This window comes from Danio rerio, chromosome 4 (assembly GCF_052040795.2).
Source record: "Danio rerio strain M-AB ecotype USA chromosome 4, GRCz13ab, whole genome shotgun sequence".
NCBI classification, from domain to species: Eukaryota; Metazoa; Chordata; class Actinopteri; order Cypriniformes; family Danionidae; genus Danio; species Danio rerio.
In genome coordinates this window covers 11,764,449-11,782,112 of record NC_141024.2, presented here as the reverse complement: position 1 = coordinate 11,782,112, position 17,664 = coordinate 11,764,449, and the positions used below count along the sequence as shown (strand labels likewise).

At 34.3% G+C, this 17,664-nt stretch overlaps 1 protein-coding gene across 5 annotated transcripts in view; it reads right to left on the bottom strand.

The window, feature by feature from the left end:
- The window catches only part of sema3aa (sema domain, immunoglobulin domain (Ig), short basic domain, secreted, (semaphorin) 3Aa), a 165,936-nt gene that overhangs the window by 129,353 nt on the left and 18,919 nt on the right, over nt 1-17,664 (bottom strand). For 3 of the 5 annotated variants that reach the window (XM_087246026.1, XM_087246027.1, XM_087246024.1), the window contains one exon: nt 1,354-1,443. The gene's annotated coding sequence lies outside the window, so the exon portion shown is untranslated. The remainder of the gene's footprint in view (nt 1-1,353; nt 1,444-17,664) is intronic. The other 2 variants (XM_087246028.1, XM_087246025.1) reach the window with 1 other exon arrangement.

Here is a 17,664-nt window from a genome sequence, read left to right as displayed (position 1 = left end):
TTAGTAGCCATATTGTGTTTTTTGTCACCAACAAAAATATTATCTAAAAAAAACCCACAGCTGAACTGTTTTGCGTTTCAATTCGGCACACATACTATAGCTGGATAAACATTATTTCATGAAAGGCTGTCATAACTAAAAAAATAAACAATTATGGAAGCAAAATTCACATGAATGTCAATTTTGTTTAGCTGCCAAGCGCAGATCATTAAAAATCCCCAGTTTCTGGTCTTGATTTTGTACAAAATTACAATAAATAACATAATATTGTGCTATATTTTAGTAGCTATATTGTGTTTTTTGTCACCAACAAGAATATTATCTAAAAAAAAAAAAACACACAGCTGAACTGTTTTGCGTTTCAAATCAGCTTGCATATAATAGTTGGATAAATATTATTTTATGAAACGCTGTCGTAACAAAAAAAATATATAATTTACAAAATTGCAATCAATAATATAATATTGTAATATTTAAGTAGCCATGATGTATTTTTTTCCACCAACAAGAATATTATCTAAAAAGCTATTATCTAAAATGATCTAAAAACTGTTTGTATTTCAAATCAGCACACCTACAAATGTTAGGATTAATATTATTTTATGAAACGCTGTCATAACAAACAAACAAAAAAGTGAAGGAGCAAAATATACATGAATATCAGGTCAGTTATGTTTAGCTACCAAACACAGATTATTAAAAATCCCCATTCCTTACCTTAATGAGCAGCTCCGTCTCACTCTGCTTAAAGTTCCTAGAAGTCAGGCTCATGTAGCAAAAACACACTCTCTGAAAAATGTTTAGTTTCTTTTATGTTTGCATTGTCATTTAAAAAGAAAACTCTCACTGTCTCCAAAGAAATTAAATACAGCTGTAAAGTTCAAATTATTAATAAAAAGTGCATCAACCAAAAGAAAAGGCTAATTTTGTATCTATTGACAGTTCAATGATATGAATCTACTGTAAGTCTTTGATTCTTGATTCATGGGGACACACATAAATCAACACTATTTTCAGAGCCAGAAAATGAAGAATGTGTGAATATATTGTGGCTTTATCAGCTTTTTTTCCACACTTACAACTTGAGCTCGTAATCACATAACTTCAAACCCTGTTCAATAAAACAGTCACCGAGCTGCTTACTGTACTAGCGCCATAGCTCTGGATCTGAGTTGAGCACTGGGGTTTTTCATTTCTAAACTACATTAGGGATTCAACAGCAGTTGCTCTAAAGGCAGGCTGAAGTGTAATTACCTCACGCTGCAAACACTGTAATTATCTATTCATGCCTCGGATTCTTCTCAAGAACATATTAATTCCAGCTGTGTAAGAGCTCTTAGCTTATCCACTTACCTGGACGAATTACTCGTCATGGTTCAATCACATCTGCTGGGTGGCCAAAAGCAGTTCCTGCAGCACACTTCAAACTTTGTCACATTTCTGCTGTCAAAAAAAGGAAAAGGGATGTTAGCTCTTACCTGAAAAAAAGAAAAGTCATATAAATCCCGTAATAAAACTTTTGCGCTAAATTATAGATGAATTACGAGCTTGATTTGCAAACAAAACGGCACACCATTACTGCCAACATAATTAATACCATGAAGATGATGTCTTTTCGTTTTTCCTGTACTTGTGCATTCATTTACATTGTAGCAATTAGCTGTGATTACCTGTGAAAGCTTTTTAATTAACGTGCCATCGCATGCCAAGCTAAAAACCACTAAATGAATGAGCAACTTTGCAATACTTTCCATTGTTGAAGTTTATTTACATGAAGAAGGTTAAACTGCACTTTACTGTACTGAATGCACATATGTTTCTTAAACATTATATGTTTCACATTTAAAGTTTACTTTGTTATGTCAAATTAAAAGCTTTAACCAAAAATACTGTCATGTGCTGACTAGAGGTGTGTTCGCATTTGTAGCTCAGTTCTTTTAGTCTTAATTTTATACAAAATTCCAATCAATAACATAATATTGTACTATATTTTAGTGGCCATGTTGTGTTGTCTGTCTGTTTCATCAACAAAAATATTATCTGAAAAGTCACTGTTTTCAGCCATTTGAATGAATCAACTGAATAACTCAATAATTCATTTGCATTTTAAATCAGCAAACCTTTGTGTCATTTCAGAATGATTCCATGTTTTGAATTAATCAAGTGAATCAATGATTCATTAAGTCATTTGTTTAATTCCTGAATGAATCAGCCATTTGAATAAATCTATTGAATGACTCAACTGTTTTGTATTTCAAATCAGCATACCTTTGTTTCGTTTCTGAATGATTCCATGTTTTAAATTATTCAAGTGAACCAGTGATTCATACAGTAATTTGCTTCATTCCTGAATGAATCAGCCATTGGATTGAATCAACCAAATGACTCAATAACTCATTTGCATTTTAAATCAGCATACCTTTGTTTCGTTTCTGAATGATTCTATGTTTTAAATTATTCAAGTAAACCAATGACTTATAAAATCATTTGTTTCATTCCTGAATGAATCAGCCATTGGTTTGAATCAACTAAATGACTTGATAATTGCTTTGCATTTCAAATCAGCATACCTTAGTTTCATTTCTGAATGATTTCATGTTTTGAATTAAGTGAACCAATGATTCATAAAGTCATTTGTTTCATTCCTGAATGAATCAACCATTTGAATGAATCAACTGAATGACTCATTAATTGTTTTGGATTTCAAATAAGCATACCTTTGTTTCATTTCTAAATGATTCCATGTTTTAAATTAATCAAGTGAACCAATGATTCATAAAGTCATTTGTTTCATTCCTGAATGAATTAGCCAATTGAATGAATCAACTGAATGACTCAATAACCTATTTGCATTTCAAATCAGCATACCTTTGTGTCATTTTTGAATGATTCCATGTTTTGAATGAATCAAGTGAAACAGTGATACATAAAGTCATTTGTTTCATTCCTGAATGAATCAGCCATTTGAATGAATCAACTGAATGACTCATTAATTGTTTTGCATTTCAAATCAGCACACCTTTGTTTCATTTCTAAATGATTCCATGTTTTAAATTAATCAAGTTTGTTTCATTTGTTTAATTCCTGAATGAATCAGCCATTTGAATGAATCAACTGAATGATTCAATAACTCATTTGCATTTCAAATCAGCATACCTTTGTGTCATTTCTGAATGATTCCATGTTTTGAATAAATCAAGTGAACCAGTGATTCATAAAGTCATTTCTTTCATTCCTGAATGAATCAGCCATTTGAATGAATCAACTGAATGACTCAGTGCTTTATTCATGAAGACATTATAAACACCATATTCTATTACAATTAATAACACTTTCAGAGTAATTAAAAAATCTAATTCTACCAACCCTCATGTTATTTCAAACCTGAACGTAAAACAAAAATTGCAGAGTGTTGGTGACACAAAGGTTTTGGTTTACCATTGATTTTCGTCAATGATCTGTTTATATCTAAAGATATATATAGGGCATTCAGATATATTAGTTTACATCAGTACACGCAGCTTTCAGCAGTACACTTTCAAGAAAAGATAATTATGAAGAATAGTTATTACCTTTAAATATAAATGAAATTATGCACTACTTACATGGGTCAACAATTACATAAACAACATTTCAATTTGACATTAAATAGCAAGCAATTAAGTATCTAAAACGTTACAATGACTTCACTTTTAAGTATGTCATTTACACAATGTTTATTATTTTTAAAAAATATGCTAAAGTATACTTGTTATTCACAAGGGTAAGGTCTTTTAGCCAAACATTTAGCAAAACAAACAACAGCTAATGAAGCGAGAAAGCTTTTTTGTCTCATCTGACTCAAACCATTCTGACTTAGCAGAAGCCAAAATCTCATAATGGGAACGTCGGTGAAAGTGTTTACCTTTCCCATGGTTCAACACTAGCCGCGATTGCTTAACCATGCGGCGAGGAAATCGACGGAGGGACATCTTCTCTCCCTACATACCACGTTTCACTAGCGTGGAAGTTATTCTGAGGCCGCCGCAAGATTGTTTGGATGCTCGTCAAGAACTCCAAATTAAAAACCACAAACATTTCGGAGCACTTAACCCAAAAACATTCTCCTCAATCAAGCTGAAGACTTGAGGGAGCGGACACATGGTTCTCACAGGTATTGAAAGGGCCCGAGGGACCATTAGGGGCCCCCCAAACTTCAAAACACTGTGGGGTTCGGTGATGCATTGTTTGGAGCACCTCCCAAAAGGCATTTCGCTCACCGTAAAAAAGCCTCTTAAAAGACCGCTGCTCTCCCATGGGTCGCCAAAAGTCCTGTCCGAGGTTTGCTGCTGTAACTACATGGCTGCATAATTACGCTAGCGTGTGATAAAAAGAAAATAGCCTTATTTTAAGATCCTTCTCCGTCCAGCCATTCACGCAAGCCACTAGAGTCGAAGCAGTTGCTCTTAAACAGTTCAATAATATCTGTGAAACCATAAATAGATTATGCCGACTCTCATAAACGTGCAAAACAGCCACCACACTAGGCTTTAATATGGGTTTTGATGGTTTTCGGTAGAGACTAGCAGTCTTGGAACAAACAGTGTTGGAGTATCAGACACAACCCATGCCAAGGGACAATTTCTCGGAGGCTTTAATCATCTGGCTCCTGTTTTGCACTGGGGGGCCGACAATTAAAAGTTTAGAGGGATAATATAAATATGTGTTGCTCTCAGCCTTGTTTACTTCCCTTTTCACACCAAATGAATAGCTTTATATTGAAGTTATAAATTATGCAAGCTTTAGCGTCATGATAGGTAATTTTATATGGATGTTTTTTGATGGAGATGGACATATAATGACAGGATAAACAAATGTACTCCAGATGGAAGATCTGATTTTGTTTTTCCCTGTTGTGTCACAGCTGTTCAGCAAAATGCTTGATCAACCTAACATTATTTACTGCATTGTTTTGCCAGCACTTCAAGCTCAACTCTGACAGGCCTTAGATCACGCACATTGTGTGTTATTTTCAGATGTCTCGTAAATAAAACTATGTATCTTTGAATTAGGATCACAGCCATAAGAGGCCAGTGCAAAACCCTCAGGAGCTGCTCTTACATAACTAGACAAAGTGCAACCAGGTACAATGCCTTATTTGAATGCATATCCAGGGGCCCAGTCAACTGGGAAACATCATTTCTGTCTTGAAGGAATTTTATGCATTTGTGGTATAATGTTGACAACCACAAAATAAAAATATTTGGCTTGTGCCTTTATTTTTGTTTTTCTGGTTTTAAATAAAAGTGAACATTAAAGTTACAGTGAGACATTTACAATGGGACCAATTTTGGGATCATTTAAAAGCTAAAATGTGAAGCCTATAATTTTATAACTTCAGCTGTAAAGTTGTTTGCATTATTTTTACAATCATTCATGGCGTTGCATTGTCATGGTGCTAAACTTGTAATACTGAATATAATTTCACACAGAAATGGGGTATATGCCGAAGCATGCTAATAGGACTTTTAATTTGCCAGTAACCTGGGTTAAGCGCTTCCGGCGAATTGAATGCCAATGCAAAATCCGGTTCGTTTAAGGTCTGTTTTCTTTAAAAATCAGCAATCTCTACTAGCTGAGTGATATCCGATTTAAAGTGGGTCTCAGATTGTACAAGAAGCACTGCATTAAATTACATTTCCCCCGCCATATCTTTATAATATGAGCATTTTTTTTACCCCACTATATTCAATGGAGCTTCTGCGTTAGCCTGCCGATTCTGACGGGCGCGTGCGAGTATACAGCTTTTTTGTCTCGTTTTATGCTTGAGCAACCAAATAAATGCTAAAGTTTATTTAACTGAATGTATTTTAATGGCATTACAACATCGATGCTGTATAAGGAATCGTATAAAATGGAAAAAAGTTCACAATAACAGGTCACCGGAAGTGTATCAGCATGGGAACAGCACTAGCTCGGCATATACCCTATTGTTAGTTAGCTTTTTAACAAACTAAAATCATGCAAACACATTATAATAATGTTGATAACCACAAACATATCTGGTTTTAACTAAAAGTGAACATTAAAGTTACAGCGGGACATTTGCAATGGGGCCAATTTTGGGATGATTTAGAAGCTAAAATGTGAAAGCCTGTAATTTTGTAACTTCAGCTGTATAGTTGTTTGCATTATTTTTACAATCATTTTAGGGTCACGCAGAAATTGTTAGTAAGCATTTTAACAAACTAAAATCATGCAAACACATATTTTGTGCCTTATATTAATGCTGATAACCACAAAAATATTTGGCTTGCGGCTTCATTTTGTTTTTCTGGTTTTAAATAAAATCTAAAATTAAAGTTACAGTGCGACATTTGCATTGGGGCCAATTTGGGATCATTTAAAAGATAAATATGAAGCCTATAATTTTATAACTTCAGCTGTAAAATTGTTTGCATTATTTTTACAATCATTTTAGGGTTGCATTGTCATGGTGTCAAACTTGTAATTCTGAATATCATTTTACACAGAAAATGTTAGTAAGCAATTTAACAAACTAAAATCATGCAAACGCATATTGTATGCTTTATATTAATGTTGATAACCACAAACATATTTGGCTTGTGCCTTTATTAAGTTTTTCTAGTTTTAAATAAAAGTGAAAATTAAAGTTACAGTGAGACATTTGCAATGGGGCCAATTTTGGGATCTTTTATTGGCTAAATTGTAAAACCTACAATATTAAAACTAAAATCATGCCAACACATATTGTTTTATATAAAGTTGCAATAACATTAAAGCGTTGATTTAATTTAACCTACAGTGCTTCTGTAGGTCAAAGAACAAAAAATAATGACTATTGTATATATTTTACCATGATATACAAAAGGCACCCACTAAAATAGTTAGTATAACAAAAATTTAAATGTAAAAAAAAAATATATATATATTTTAAGATGCATCAGGATTATAGTGCAGCACCAACTTAATAGTTTCAGTTTAACTCCCTATAGTTTGCCACTATATAGCACTAGGTTTTGCTCATTAGTTAGTAATACATTTTTATTAACTTATATTAAAATTTATTATGATTACTTATTCTTTTATAGATTTTAAAAAGTACATTAAACATTAAAGTAGACACTTGCATTTAATATGCTTTATATGTATGTAAAGCCTCTTTCGTTTCAATTTAGAAACCCATATTGGATGTGTCTCCTTTGACCAATGAGCTATTCAAGTTGCCTTACCATGATTGTATTTCCTTTACCACAATTCGATGCAAAATGAACCTATATTACTGCATTTGCCTCAAATATTTATATCTAAATATCACTAATCAATTTCTCCAAGACTCCTGGTATGAGAGGTCGCATATGAGAGCTATTACCCAGCATGCTTTGCTATCTACCCCATATGGAAGAAACACTAACACAACTCCGCCAAAGCCCTGCTGACTGTTTATTGTTACAGGCTTAGGCCTAATCAATGTTTTAGAAACTGGACCCAACCCACGCCAAGCTCTGATGGACGGACAATGACAACCACCTGAAAAGCCAGGAGATTGAAGGGGAAGGATATCCAACAAATCAGACCGCAGTGTTTTGAGGGGGAAGGATACCTATAATGGCGTCACACAGAGTACAAAGGCATTTAAAAGAGGGAGGTCTTTAACTCGGTGGCCTTTTATTCAACCTACATGTCTGACGTTTAGTTTAAGGACATTAGTTTAGTCTCCATTCTGAAGTTGTGTTTCTCCAAAATTGCCAAACAATGACTCCGATGCATTGGCTGACTCAACATGAACAGATTTGATTTACAGATCTGGCAGATGTTCTGACTAAGTTCTTGTCGTCATTCTGGGCTCGACCCACGCAAATTGTTTTCTGTGGCCCCATGCATGAAACAACCAATAAACTGCACAGCAGACGGATGGTAGTCCAGAAAAGAGCTTACACCATTAAACCGACTGGCAATCTGAGATGCCATGCTGACACGCGGGGAATAGCGTTGTCATGGAAAATTCCTTCGCCGTGATGACAGATTTGAAATTGGGTTTCTAGCTCCTGTATGTCTGTATGCAGCATTATGGCTGGAAACGGTTGTAATTTCCCACCATAAATGGAGAAAAGTGTCCATTAGTAGACTATACTATGCAATTGCGACATATCAAGGGACCATAAAATGCCGCAAGAGTAAGTATGTGTGATTATGTACTAGCAGTAAATCATGTGCTAAAAAGTTCGGAAGTGCATATAATGTAGGTATGTCAGACATTCTAGGGGAAAAAAATCTTCTAAATTTAAGATTACAAGTACATTTGGGATGGTGCTGACATATTGATTGACACTGGTATGCCCACCTGTTTGGAAAGACTCAGCAGGTGTTCAAATCTCCATGACAACCGTACCATCAATTTACCTTTACTGTCAGTCTTCCGCAAAAAAATCAGGAGCCAGTGAATTCACGCTCTGCTGGACTCACAAACACAAACTAGTGAAATTAACAAGGTGTAAAATGCTTAAAGGGATAGTTCACACAAAAAGAAATCATCGTTTATTCTCTGTCATGCGGTTTGAAACACATTTGAGCTTCTTTCATCTATTGAACACAAAAAGAAGACATTTTGAAGAATGGTGGTTGTTGGCACCCAATAACTTATTGGTAAAAAAAAATATGTAAATCAATAGGCCGGCTACCAGCATTTTTCCAAATATCTTCTTTTGTTTTCAACCCAAATAGTTTTAAAAAAATAGATAGTTGAGTAAATAGTGGCAGGATTTTCAGTTTTGGGTGAACTGTCCCTTAAATAATCTTTAATACAAATCATTCAGTCATTCATTAATTTTTCTTTAGCTTAGTCCCTCATTTGTCAGAGGTCGCTACAGCGGAATGAACTACCAACTATTCGGGCATATGTTTTAAGCAGCAGATGTCCTTCCAGCCACAACCCAGTACTGGAAAACACCCATACACTTTCACATTCACAAACGCACTCACACGCTATGGGCTATTATGTTTCCCCAATTTGCCTTTAGCGCACGTCTTTTAACTGCTGGGGGAAAACTGGAGCACCCAGAGGAACCCCTCACACAAACATGGGGAGAACATACAAATGCCACACAGAAATGCCAACAGGCCCAGCCGAGACTCGAACCAGTGACCTTCTTGCTGTAAAGCAACAGGTCTAACCACTGAACCACCATGTCGCCCTTCAATTCAAATCATTTAATGTACTAAAACTATAATCTATGATACTTTTTGCATTTTGTATATTAAACTGCTTGATTTAATTCTTATAAATCTGTTTAAATAGCCTACTACATCATTACTATGGTCACAGTATGACAATGTAACACAATGAACTTACTGCCTCAGATGCACATGTTCAATATACACTGACCAAAAACCAAGGAAGTTTGGGAAGCTCTCTTTCTTTTTTTAATTTTACCACAGGCTGTTCATAGATTGACGATTCAAAACTGATTAATAGATGAAAATTATTCTCTTCTAAACAGAACATTTGAACATACATTTTCAACAGAGAGCAATGAATTTATTTTTTTAATTACCTTAGTAAAAATGCATCTTTCAACCTTACTAGTAAGGTAGTAGCTCTGATCTGGACTTTAAGTTTAAACCCAATCAAAACCCCAGGTTAACTTCAAAGTGCAAATTAAATTTGAATCCCTGGATTTTAATCGTGGTCACGGATGCTTAGAGCTCACTATACATGCACTTTCAAACATATATAAATAAAATATCCAATCCCCAAACTAAAAATGAAAATGTTTTTGGAATATTGTCTACTAAACTAAACATGTTTTTATATTTTCTCTCTTTAAAAAAAATAATAAGTTGGTTAGTAATAAGTTAAAAATGACCTCAGTAAGAATGCATCTTTTAACAAAAAGGTGGTGAACCCAATAGCTCTGATCTGGATTTAAAGTTTAAACCCATATAAGAGGTGAATTAAGAAGAAAACCTCACAGTTCCTATGAGCAGAACACTTAACCTTTAGTTGCTCCATAGGGAAAGTCTTTGTAATAAATTTCTTTTGATACAAGGTCAGCTAATTAGTACTTTTTCGACTTAAAAAGCACTAGCATGCCAAGAAGATGAAATATAGTGTGGACTAGTATATCAAAAATTGTAATAAAATGAAAGCACGGTCATCAAAGTGCAAGAGTATGAGGACCTGGAAACAAAGGGGACAAGCCATTGAACGGTCACAAATGGTTGAACGATCACAGACCAGCAAATCAAATAGTCTTTCCAGCAGCACTTTTATTCGGGTCATTCGTCTAACTAATCCCAGACACATCAGCGCTGGACTTAAAAGAACTAAGATCCATTCGATACACACACGCAAGCAGAAAGTAGTAGCCCCCATTGGAAAGCAAGACCTGGACGGTCCTAATTTGTCATCTGGTCAATGCGTTAGTGCTTTCTTCCGCCAAATCCAGCCATTACTCCTTTAATAGCTGCAGAGAACGCAGAGGTAAGCTCGGCCAATCTGTCTTGAGTTTGACACTCACTTTCAAACTTCACACTTTTAACAGGGGCAACTCAACACCTTTCAGCTCAATGAGCTGCACAAAGGAGCCAATTAGATCCAGGGCTTCAGTGACCAGGGATCCCACGCTCAACTCTATTACGCTGACTGCTCAACTGAGGGGATAAAGCCTTTTCTAAAACTCAAGCAGTTGGCAAGTTTTCCACATGCTCTTCTCTTTCTCGAAATCCAAACCGCTGGTCATTAACAGACTCACTGATCAGTCAATCAGAAGCAGAGATTTTCACACTATGGGGAGATGAACCTGTCTGTATTACATACCATTGGAAAACCTGTAACCCTTACTTGGTCATATAAAGCACGTCTTAGCCAACTATATGGTGGCTTTTAGGGCTCTACTTTAATGATCTAGGCACAAAGTCTAAAGTGCAAGGCAAAAAAAAAAAAAAATTAAAAAGCATGTCCAAATCCACTTTTGCTATTTTAAGGTTGGACAAATACCCTCTGCGCCCTGGCACATGGTCTAACAGGGTTGTGCTTATTCTCTTAACGAGTTATGAGTTTGTTTTGAGCATAAAGTGCATTAAATCAATCAGAGTCTCATCTCACATTCCCATTAAGAGTCAGTTGCATCGTGCCATGGTGCATTTGCTATGTATATGGTGGACTTTGTAAGTGGAAAAACTGAACACTTCACTAGTGAGTAAACAGTTAAACAAACCATCTGCAGCGAAAGGATATAGAACGAGCCTCCTCCAATCGGCCTCCTTAGTTTCTCTTTACTATTATTCTTTGCTTTACTACTTTACTTTTATAAAGTTAAAAAAAAGTGGAAACTCACTCCAATGGAGACATCCATTAGCCTACATAATATATTTTGTTTGTTAAGCGCAAAGATTTGTTCAAAACTATTTCAAAATTTCCAGCAAATAAATAAATAATGAGTTGTATCTAAGTTATAGTTATATCAAAAGTTATATCTGAAAACGTCCTCTTCTTATGCCCAAGATTATGTCTCCAAAACCAAAACAGGTAGACAAATCTAAACTTGCTTTTATTAAAACAAATATAAATATGCATATAATAAATAATACTGCTAATAATATTAACATTATACAAAAGCAAACTGTTATGAATAATCTGAAAAAAAGCCCCCCGAAGGCAGTGGTTTTTAAATTTATGTAGAAAATAATATTTTTTATGACATTACAATCTGTTGATTTTTTTATATGTAAACATATTTGTGTATTGCTGCACACCCTGTGTGTATTAAGTAATGTTTACACATTTGCATAACTAACGTGTTCTGCGCTGGACTTTAGCCCAGCTTTTATTTGGTCAGTGGCGCAGTCTATTTCAGTTCCTCAAAATAGCAACACGCCAACAATGCACATTAACACAACTTCTTCATAGTCCGGAACACCCATGAGTCCACAAAGTGGTGCAATCGAATTTGCTATTTAAACAACATGGTGCAAAACATAAAAAATTAGGGTTGCACTCTTCTGAAAATAGCAGCAAATCGCGCCAAACACATCTTGCGGCTCATTGCGCCGCGTGTATGATAAGGCCCTTTATCTTCTTCACAGCATACTGCCTTAAATACAGAATTAGCATTATTCTTTTTATGCTAATTATTTAAGGCTTTTTGTCAGTGCTCATGATCTTTATTAACAATATCAGCTGAATCAGAACATACAAGGAAAACAACAATTGTAAACAACAGTCAACATTTCAAGTGGATAAAAAAATTTAAACCAGAGTTGTCCTAAAAACTATTCAACAACATACATTCTCGTCTTAGGACAACTTTTTAAATATTGACTACTGTAATAAAACACAATCAGCCAATGCTGATCCTGAGGACTTTGGCCTCACGATTCATAACATAAAGCATTTTTATAAAGTTATTTACAATATGTTGTCACTTATTGGACAGGGTGATGAGATATTAGCTTCATTCGTCTTTGACATGCATCCTCGGGATGATTCCAGAGGTCTAAATCTGCCCGGCTCTGTTAGCTCGGAGATCACGAGGTCGTGTCGCATTGGATCCAAGGCAACCAAACAACCCTTAGGTTATAGACACATCTGATGTAAGTTACAGAAAGAGGAATATCACGTACTGTTAAGTACTGTATCTATATTTAGTATGAACGCAGTCGCTTTTCAGTTTACAGTGCAGTTTCAAAACTACTCTAGGTCCATTGAGTCAAACAAAATTACGTTTTTCACTGTGATTCTTTAGCAAAAAAAAAAGGAAAGCTAAATCAATTTAGTTCAATTCCCAAACAAATTACAACACAAATGTGAATTAAACTGAATTTCACCACAAGCAAATAAAAAACACAGACAAAGCCTGATTTTTGCCCAAAGAAATGAACCACAGAGGCCTGCAAAGTTGTTGTTTATCCATTCTGTGACCAATATTTGGGACATTTAGAAATATTGCCTTGTCAAAGTACATCAAATTAAGAAGAAATTGCAACATTGTAACATTTCAATCCCCATTTCGGAACAAAGCAATAAACAATCTACAGCTAAACCTCAGGCATTGTTAAGCAGAGCCGCAACACAAATTAAGAGCGCAACAAGCATCGCTCTGTCATGTTAGTGGCTAAATCTCTCCTTTAACAAGCTGCATTGTAAGACTATGTACTGGAAATAGAGAGCCTGCTCTTTGGACTGTCCTTAACTTGTCCTTAACTCATATGGCTGTCATTTGTCGCCTGCCATTTCTAACACAATAAAAGTTAAATGAGTCCGTTGGGGCAGGAGTCAAGTCTAAACTTATTCACAGCCAGGACTGAAAGAGGGCACGAAGCATTGGGGCTTATCGAAACTCCATCCTTCAAATCAAGCTTATAAAGTCACAAAGAATAACATCATTACTCGAAGAGCACTTAAAATGACTGATCTACATCTGAGGAAGTGTTTTATCAGCCTGTCTAGATGAACGTGGGGTTTAAGAGAAGAGCATCATGGGGGTGGGGTTGAATCCGGGTGCAGAAAGACAAGCCAAATTACAGCCTGTCACCAGAAAAAACACGACTGTCTGAAATATGACAGGTATTAATGAATACTAATGAGAGGGATTGAGATAAAGAAGACATGAAGGCATAGGGTGAAGCTGTGAAAGCAGTTGATGGTGTTAAAATGAGGGACATGCATACCTCCAGACCAGGTTCCCCGGGAAACTAGAGGAACAGGATCTAAATATGGAGCTGAGGATTTAAGCGAGGTCAGAGTTTAAAGGGTCAGAGGGCCTACTGGCAGTCCATTCGCTGACCTCAGTCTTTACTAACGTCTTCATCAGATGTTCGGTTATATTACACCTTTTCCAAAAGCAGCCGGAGCCCTCACTGTCCACAAACACACTTAATAACTGCACAAACAGATACTGATATGAAACCAGGACTCCTGACAAAGTGAAGATGTAGGAACTGGTATATAGCCAATTTTGGTTGGCGCAGTACCCTACTTTCATCTCAGTGTCAATATGATTTAAATTAAACCAAGAAATTCCTAAAAATTGTACAAATAAACGTCAAAAACCCCAAGTTAACTTCAAAGTCTAAATTAAATTTTGATTGCCTGGATTTTATTTGTGGTCACAGATGCTTAGAGCTTACTATATACAGAATGCACTGTCAAACATATATAAAGAAAATATCCAATCTCAAAACTAACAAAATAAAGTTGTTATTCAAATTTTGTATACTAAACTAAACTATTTTTATAAATCTCAATGCTCTAAATAAAATAAAATAAAATAAAATAAAATGAAATAAAATGAAATAAAATGAAATAAAATGAAATAAAATAAAATAAAATAAAATAAAATAAAATAAAATAAAAAATAAAATAAATAATAAATAAAATAAAATAAAATAAAATAAAATACAACAAAACAAAATGAAATAAAATTAGAAAATAAAATAAAATAAAACAACATAAATAAAATAAACAAAACTAAATGGAATGAAATGAAATGAAATAAAAAATAAAACAAAACAAAACAAATAAAAAATAAATAAAATAAAATAAAATAAAACAACAAAATAAAAAATTAATTAAATTAAAATCAAATCAAACAAAAAAAATTAATTAATTAAATTATAATAAAGTAAAGTAAAGTAAAGTAAAGTAAAGTAAAGTAAAATAAAATAAAATAAAATATTCTCCAACTCCAGAATAATAATACTGGCATCATCAAACATATATTGCCATCTGTTCATTTATCTCATTGATTAATCATATTAATTTTGATTATAGAAAAATCAGCATACTGTATGACATTTCATCTTTTATTTTCTATCAATCAGGACATAATTACTACCTCATGTTAATGTATTGTCTGGTTATGGACAGAATGTTTGATTTAAACATTTAAAAAATTAATTAAAAAAATTCATAACATTGCTAATGTAATTCCAAAGTTAATTAAAATTTTCCTTTCATTTTACTGGATTTACTAAACTTCTCTTAACCCTTTAAGGTGCACTCCTTGAAATGATTTTTTTTGGCCCACATCTTGTATTGAATATACTGACACAACTGATAAATAGTAATAAGCAACAGTGATAACCTATGGATAAATGGTCAACCAGGTGCTTATGATGCCTGTTAAAAGGTTAAGGTAAGTGGTTGCAAACCATTTATAGGGGCTGAATTAAAACAAATTAATTAAATTTAGTAATGTTCATTTTCATTTGTTTAAATTCAGTCCATATAAATTGTTTGCAACCACTTAACTTAACAAAAAAAATGTAGTAAGTCTAAAGAATTATTTTTTTTTTCAGTGTCCCCTGCTTTATCAGGGGTCACCACAGTGGAAGAAACCGAGCTAAAGGTAAGTAAGTGAGTGACTTACAATTAATTAAATGTTTTAATTGATGCCTAAATTCAACGAATCGGCTCATCATTTTGAAAGTTGTCCATCTAGCTAATTTCAAACTGGTGATCTCGCGCACTGAAAGTAAGACATATTTTTCTGGAAGCCACATCACCTCACGCTGACGTTGAGTCTCCTCAGCCTGAAATCATAGCCGGACTCCTGCTGAGGTGTCATACAGGCGCCTTATAGAGTGTCGCAGCCCTAATGATTTTATATAGCCGGGTGCTGATGTGAGAGTAATGATTTATTAATAGAGTGGGATTTAAGAATAGCTGCCTGATTACTCCAGCAGAGGTTCAGTGTATGTGTACTGTGGGATAGTGAATTTTCTCCACTATTTCCAGGTAGTAGACGAGGGTCTGCTTTCAGGTTTGTTCGGATTCTTTTCCCTGTTCCCGTGACTCGACCCCTGGCCTTTGTGTCGCTGATGCAAACATCACAGAGCCAGAGGACTGACACATTGCACTGCTGTTTCACTCTCACTTGATGTGTTCCCTTGCCTTCCCCTTTGTACTGTCACATGAAGAGTTACTTTGACAAATGCAAAGTATTTGAAACATTTTTAAGAGGTCAATTTAATATTGATTTACTTATAAATCAATAATTATATACTTTTTGTTATATGCGTGTATATTTATAAGGGCTGCACAATATATCGTTTGCGCATCAATATCACAATGTGTGTGTCCGCGATAGTAACATCGCAAGATATGAAATGTTGAGTTGGGATTATAGATGAACAGAAACCACAGGTCAATACACACAAGATTTGTTTAGACACTGCACAACTGAACAATTTCAGAGTGAAGTTCATCATCTACATGTGTTTTTGAGGTCTGTGACTATATGACCTTTTTAAGAGAGTTCAAAGCATTTTAGTTGTGCATAAAGATGATTATTAAAGAGTCTTTTTATTGAATTACTAATATAATGAAGCCTATGCATTGTTGTTTTACATTTGATCATTCAATTTCAGTGAATAACGTTAGACTCTCTCCAAAAAACATAAAGCTAGTTTATTTTACTTGAATATTTGCTCCATTGTGTTTATTTATGACTGTAGATTGTTTATATAATACATTACATGTATAAAATATTTTTAATCCATCAAAAGCAATGACTTTGTAAATAGAGCTATTTGAGTCATCTGGTAAAATCTTTGGGTATTACATAGCAATATATGTCGTAGAGAAAAAAATATTACAATGTAATATTTTTTCCAATATCGTGCAGCCCTAATATATATACACATATATCAACTTAATTTATCGGAAATTGAATCAAGAATTACATTTAATTGTGATTCTCTGACTCAAATCAAGTTCACACATCTGAATCGATACTAATAAAGATATTTGAATATTTTTAATTTCTTTTCAATTTAATAAACACCTTTTATGAATTGCATTTTCAAGATTCTTGGTCAAGTTGCATGAAAATAAATAATTGTATTTACTTGTGATATTAAATAAAAAATTAGGTTTTTAATACATTGTTTAAAATAAAATAAAATAAAATAAAATAAAATAAAATAAAATGAAATGAAATGAAATGAAATGAAATGAAATGAAATGAAATGAAATAAAATAAAATAAAATAAAATAAAATAAAATAAAATAAAATAAAATAAAATAAAAGGCGTCACGGTGGCACAGTGGGTAGCACGATCTATGAGGAGTTTGCATGTTCTCCCCGTGTTTGCGTAGATTTCCTTGGGGTGCTTCAGTTTCCACTATAGTCAAAAGACATATGCTATAGGTGAATTGAATAAGCTAAATTGTCCGTAGTGTATGAGGTTGGAAGGGCATCCGCTGCGTAAAACTTATGCTCAATAAGTTGTTGGTTCATTCCACTGTGGTGACCCCTGATTAATAAAGGGGCTAAGCTGAAAAGAAAATAAATGAATACATGAACTTAAATTAATTTGAATTACATTTCAAGTATGACAACATGATCCACTGCTTGCTTGTTTATGGCAAGGCTTTTCAACCTTTTCTAAAATTTCACCTAGCTGGTGTAAAAGTTTGTTGTTCACTTTACCTTTTGCTCTTTCCCTCTCCACTGCTTCAAAGCGAGATCTCTTTATTACAGGAATCAGACATTGCATTAGAGCAGTCTGTAATTAAACATGTCCAGTGGCGGTCATTACCAAATACCAGCTCTAATTGCCCCTTATCTGGGGTAATTACTGCCTAGTAGGAGAAAATGACTCCGCATCATGTGGAGAGTGTCTGATGTGTGTGTGTGTGTGTGCGTGTGTGCGTGTGTG